The sequence below is a fragment of the Mixophyes fleayi genome, chromosome 8 (genome assembly GCF_038048845.1).
Source record: "Mixophyes fleayi isolate aMixFle1 chromosome 8, aMixFle1.hap1, whole genome shotgun sequence".
NCBI classification, from domain to species: Eukaryota; Metazoa; Chordata; class Amphibia; order Anura; family Limnodynastidae; genus Mixophyes; species Mixophyes fleayi.
The window spans coordinates 111947256-111953977 of record NC_134409.1 but is presented as its reverse complement, the minus strand read 5'-3'; the positions used below and the strand labels follow the sequence as shown (position 1 = coordinate 111953977).

Sequence of the window (6722 nt, the reverse complement as noted above, 5' to 3'; positions counted from 1 at the left end):
AAGAATTTCATAAGTGTCAAATGCTTTTATTGACAAGTACATTATGTTTATGCAAAGAGTCAATTTTGCCTAAGAACACAGCCATGAATAAAGAATGGTACCAAAACATCCTCCAAGACCAACTTCTCCCAACCATCCAAGAACAGTTTGGTGATGAACAATGCCTTTTCCAGCATGATGGAGCACCTTGTCATAAGGCATAAGAGATAATTAAGTGGCTCGGGGATCAAAACATCGAAATTTTGGGTCCATGGCCAGGAAACTCCCCAGACCTTAATCCCATTGAGAACTTGTAGTCAACCCTCATGGGGCGGGTGGACAAACAAAAACCCACAAATTCTGACAAACTCCAAGCATTGATTAGGCAAGAATGGGCGGCCATCAGTCAGTATGTGGCCCAGAAGATGATTGACAGCATGTCAGGGCGAATTACAGAGGTCTTCAAAAAGAAGAGTCAACACTGCAAATATTGATTTTTTGCATAAATGTAATGCCATTGTAAATAAAAGTCTTTGACAGTTATGAAATGTTTGTAAGTTTACTTCAGTATACCATAGCAACATCTGACAAAAAAGTCTAATAACACTGAAGCAGAAAACTTAAAAAACAATATTTGTGTCATTCTCAAAACTTTTGGCCATGACTGTACTGTTCATAACTTGTACTGTAATCGGCTCTATTTACCTATAGTGAGGATTTGGCAATTACTAATGATTCACTGGCAAAACGATTGTCCATTTGGAACTCCTAGAAAACAAGCTCAGGTTCCATCACAATGGAAGTTTTCCCTAAAACATGCTGGCACAAAATTCAAAGCAATGCAATTTAAAAAGTTCTGATACAGAGAAACAATAAACATAAAAGGGTATTTGCAAGACAAAATGCAAATAAATTGGGAAATTCATTGCTAAAAAGTATTAACCCATTGAAGATACAGACAAAAAACTCTTAGGGGCAAATGTACCAAGCTGCGAGTTTCTGGCGGGTTTGAAAAGTGGAGATGTTGCCTATAGAAACCAATCAGATTCTAGCTGACATTTTGTAGAATGTACTAAATTAATGATAAGTAGAACCTGATTGATCGATATAGACAACATCTCCAATTTTCAAACCCACCAGAAACTCACAGCTTGATACATTTACCCCTTCGAGTCAGTGCCCTAGAAATAGCTTAATTTATCGTAAATATTAGGGATACCTTTTAGAATTCTCCAAATGCCCACAAATTATTACTATTGTGTGTCTTGTGTGAATTTGGAGCCTTTGTTATTTACCTTCAACAAAATTTAAAAGATTAAAAAATCTGCAACATTCACGTTTTTTCAGAACATCCCTCAATGACTATTCATGGATTTTTACAAATGACATCACACTACTACCCAAAAATACCTTGACTGTCCTAAAAACAGTATAAAATGGATTAGAGTGACCAAAGTTTAATCTCCATTCCAAAACCACATAGTCGAAATGGAAAAAATTGGTACAAAACACAAAAAATACCTTTAATCTTAAACTGTAGTGGCATCTACCTCTAAAAAATAATATCTCCAATGTTTATCGGATACCTTTTAAGAGCTCTGCAGATATAGTTTAGGGCATAGCATATTAGAATACTGGGTCATAGTGGATCAATTCCACCTAGATGTTCAGTGATCAACACTAAGAACCAGGCCCTTTCAGAGGTTCATCGTGGCCCAGGGAAACCCAAATTAAAAGGCCCCACACCCCCCTTTTCTTAAAAAAAAAGCCCCAAAAACAATAAAAATGTATTGTAAATTGATTTTTATTGCTTAACTTTATTAAAATTCACAAATAATTACTGTATATATATACTGATGTACTGGAATTTTGGAGATTTCAAATTAGAAGTGCTTATCTAAATTTTTTTTCTGCAAATGTAGCAATCGATTTGGAAAAATCCAGCTTTTGTGCCACGCCACAGTTAATATTAAGCATGGCTAGCCCATTCAATGTTCTTGCCCCATAGTTGAGCAATGATAGCATTTTACGTTCTTCAGCACACTGAACATTCATTAGAAGCAACAGATCCCGGCAAACTGATGAAAATGTGCAAATAAACTCTGATGTTGGGAAACACCCCAGAAAGTTCTAGGATTTCTGTAAGAAGTTCCTTTGGCTGCTTTCCAACTTAAAGTTTCTACTATAAATTCACTTCAGGAAAGTGAGTGTGTCACTGAAATCTTGGGCAATATCTTTCTTGTATTGTTGCTGAAAGTTTTCAGCTGCGGAGCACAGGGCTTCAAAACTCATTTTGTTGAACTCCTAAAGAGACTTAAACAAGTCACCAATGCCGTAACTAGACATTTTGGTGCTCTGGGCGAGACAGGGCACCTGCGCTCCCCATATAAGTGGGAGTGACATTTGACAAGTGGGTGTGGCCAACCTAATGTGTGGGTGTGGCTATCACTTTACTGAAAGAATTCATATATATATATATATATATATATATATATATATATATACATATACACACACACACACAAAACCCATTAGACCCTGTCATTGTGTGTTATATAAAAGAATTTGACCTACTGCTCCTCTTTTTTCGTGTGTTCCAGCGGTGGAACTATGCGTTCCACTGACAGCAAGTTCGGCATTTGGAACGCATTTGAGCTCCAAATGCTAATGCAGGATGCCGCTCGGCCGCAGCTACAGCGCCGTTCAAGCTTCCGATGCCAGGAACAAATTGGGGGGAAGCTGTGTGTGATTGAGCCAGGGCACAGAGGTAGGTAGCGGGCGGCTGCTGCGCCCCCTTGGGCTTGCGCCCTGGGCGACGGCACCGCCCGCACCACCCTAGTTACGGCTCTGCAAATCACAAATTACTTCCAAAGAAGTAAATGGATGATGAAAACCAGAGAGAATGGAGTCTACAGCTACATAGAAAACGTTGACCCTATAGTGCTTTTCGGCATCGGATTGAGTGGGGAGGTGACGACTGGTGGGTAAATCTATGATGATCTCATCCCATTTATCTCATATCTGTTCAATGTTTTTGAGAAGACATTTGATGTTGTCCAGCTCAATGTCCAATGTAGCATTGGGTGCTACAATAACGAGGGTAGTGGGATCCTATACGCAGTGACGGTTACTCAGCGAACCCGCAGGCTACGGAGGCAAGTCGCTGGCATCTTACCACCTCACTTCACAGAGGAGAACTTACTCTACATGCCTGTATTTCATCAAGCGGAGGTAAGTGTACATCCACACATCGATTGGGGAATATATGCGAATTTGAAGCTTGGCTCGTTTTGATGTTTTTATCCAGCTGTCATCAGGTAATAAATAATATGTTTTTACTTTGATTTGTGTTATGTCACATACAAAAAGAGTCCTTCCATTATCAATACATATGGATATGGTTTTCTGGATTAAGAGAAGACTAATGATTAAGCATAATCACCTGTAAGAAATTATTGTGATCAATGGTCTATTTTTGTCTGACATTTAGTTTTGTTAATGACTGGTAGCAAATTCAGTTATTTTAGTGTCAATAAATTTACTGACAGCTGGAAACCCTGGCTGTACTTAATAACCCTCCCACTACGTGTAGGTCTGTTTGAGCTGTTTTTCACACCGTTTCCAAACATATGTGATTGTGTTTACAAACCAAATATAAAGCTTGCTTCTTTCTTCTCCTGGAACATATATTTCAGTCACCTGTTTTATTGTTGCTGTGAACGCAGATGTTAATGTTTAGTATGACCCTTATGACTGGTTAATTGGCCACACCCACATGACAAATTGACAATGTCACAAAAATTGGCCAGACCACACCCAAACCCCACCCATATGACATCATAAGTAGTCTCAGGGTATAAAATAGGGGGCTGGGAGCCTACAAGTCATTTGCTCCTGGCTGAAGGCAAATTGGCCACCACAATGGCCTATCAAAGGAAACATAAGAAGGGCCACCTGCCCAAAACTCGGGCAGTGACTTCCCGGAAGAGGAGACGGTACACAGGGCAGAAGAAGCATGTGACCGTTACTAAAGGCACAAGGAGAGGTAAATATATATATTCCAGCTAATGTATAAATTACAGTCTAGACCAGTGTTGTACAAGATTTCCTCTACAAATTCTGTCTACCATGAAAAAGTGAATCTTTAACTTAATAAGCTGTTATTTTTCATTGTTACAGGTTACAGACGTAATCGTCTGACGTTTTAGAGGCATAAGACGTGACGATGACGGTGAACTTCTCCACCTGCCGGAGTCACCTCACCCTAAAGAGCATTCAGAAAATACAAAAAAAAAGAAAAAAAGAAGAAAAGGAAAAACAAATAAGTTAGGTTTAGACACACTGACAATGGTAATGGTCCCATGCAGAAGAATTAAGGTTAATCTAAGTGCAATTAAGAAGCATGACACACAGTTATTTAGCATGTAGGTTAATCTGTTTAGACTTACAATGGTAATGGTCCCAATGCAGAAGAATTAAGGTTAATCTAAGTGCAATTAAGAAGCATGACACTCAGTTATTTAGCATTTAGGTTAATCTAAGTGCAATTAAGAAGCATGGAATAAAAAAATAAGCCGAATTTGGTCTACTGTGATCTTTTAAGTATTAGGGGAATAATGTACATGTTACATGCACGCTGCACAAATGGTGCAGAATAAACACCTTTAAAAGCCTTAAGGCAAGAAGACTAAAGTTTAAAGATAAATAAGGAATACATAAAATACATAATTATACTGCCTGGCCAATAAATTTTAAAGGGGGCGCCACAAAGCCAGATCAGTTTGTAATCTGAAAGAGAGCGGAGGAAACTTTTCCTGGTATACTTGTGAAGATCTAATGACTGCCGGTAAGGGTTCAATAACCAGAGTGAAGACCATGGACGACAGCGGACATCTTTGTCTAGTACCGTTTCGGATAATAACCCTATTGGATGGTGTCCCATTGATCACTATCATTGCTGATGGGTCTGAATAAAGAGCAAATATGCCTGTAAGGAAATCTCCATAGATGCTAACAACTTCCAGAGTGAGGGATATAAATGTCCACGATATTCTGTTGAACACGTTATTTAGCATTAAAAGATAGAAGTATATCTGGGATTCTTTTAGCATTTCTAATATAAGATTTATTTATTGACAGGTTTTCATATAGCACCTACATAATGATCTGTGCCTTACAGAGAATATTTTATCATGCACATCACTCCCAGCCCCAGAGGAGCTTACAATCTATATTCCATACCACACAGACTAGGGTTAATATTGTCAACTAACCCACCACTATGCTTTAGGGATATTGTCACACTCCGCTCCCCGGGTATCTCTCCCCGAGCCTCTAAACACTGACTGTCACTTTAATTCCTGTTCTAGTGCAGATGATTAGTCATGGTCTGCACCTGTGTTTGCTACACCCGTGTACTGGTCAGGATTACCATTGGTCAGCCTCCCTTTTTAAGGCCTCTCCTTTCATTCTTGCATTGCTGGTTCTTCAAGTCATATCTGTTACTCTGATGTAGAGATGGTCACTGACCCCCGCGTTTTGGTTTTGTATTCGGTTTTGGTTCTGGATTACCGTTGTGTTTTGGTTTTGTAAAACCGCCATTGCCTGTTTTGGTTTTGGTTTTGTTTTGCTATTTTGTTGGAAAATCAATGTTTTTGGGCCTAAAAGAACCAAATTTAGTGCTCCACCTGTTTCTTGGATAAGTAATGTAATTGTAAAGCTAATAAATTATCAAAAAAACTGTTTAATTCCTGGTAGGTAGGCCTTCATTAATTCTACACACAAACCAGATTGTCTTCCTCTCCATCTATGCATATTGGCAATGCAGCCATCGTCTTTGGATGTATATTACACCCTACACTTATAGTTAAATATGTAAAGAAATGGACAAATGCAGTTTGGTTTCTGTCTCTATAGGCCCCCTTCCACTTGTCGAAAATACAAAAAAATTCAGCCGTTATAGACTGTACAATATTAATTGAAATGAAGAAAGCCAGTTTCATTTCTGGCTCTCTAGGCCCCCCTCCACTTGTCGAAAATACAAAACAATTCAGCCGTTATAGACTGTACAATATTAATTGAAATGGAGAAAGCCAGTTTGGTTTCTGTCTCTCTAGGCTCCCCTCCACTTGTCGAAAATACAAAAAAATTCAGCCGTTATAGAATGTACAATATTAATTGAAATGGAGAAAGCCAGTTTGGTTTCTGTCTCTCTAGACCCCCCTCCACTTGTCGAAAATACAAAAAAATTCAGCCGTTATAGACTGTATAATATTAATTGAAATGGAGAAAGCCAGTTTGGTTTCTGTCTCTCTAGACCCCCCTCCACTTGTCGAAAATACAAAAAAATTCAGCCGTTATAGACTGTACAATATTAATTGAAATGGAGAAAGCCAGTTTGGTTTCTGTCTCTCTAGGCCCCCCCCCCACTTGTCGAAAATACAAAAAAATTCAGCCGTTATAGACTGTACAATATTAATTGAAATGGAGAAAGCCATTTTGGGGTCACTGTGTTTGACACCCTACCCTTAAGGATAAAATGCCCAAACAGCAGCCTTTCAAGACGGTACGTGATATGGAAATGCCCCAAGTCCCTTTCCTCTTTGGGGGTAGATGGCATCCTAGACTTAAATAGAAAGTTTTAAAAAGATGTTATTGTCATCATCTAGAGCTTCATCCTCACCTTCATCAGTGTGTACGTCATCATCACAGACTATCAATTCATCGCCGCTTGAATCCGCCAT

General features: G+C 38.9%; 1 long non-coding RNA gene across 1 annotated transcript; it reads left to right on the top strand.

Annotated features, from left to right (window-relative positions):
• The first annotated feature begins 3879 nt into the window (after positions 1-3879).
• On the top strand, positions 3880-4558 carry LOC142100165 (uncharacterized). The gene is made up of 2 exons (XR_012678748.1): positions 3880-4024; positions 4159-4558. It is a non-coding gene; the product is annotated as an uncharacterized LOC142100165 (long non-coding RNA).
• The last annotated feature ends 2164 nt before the right edge of the window (positions 4559-6722 follow it).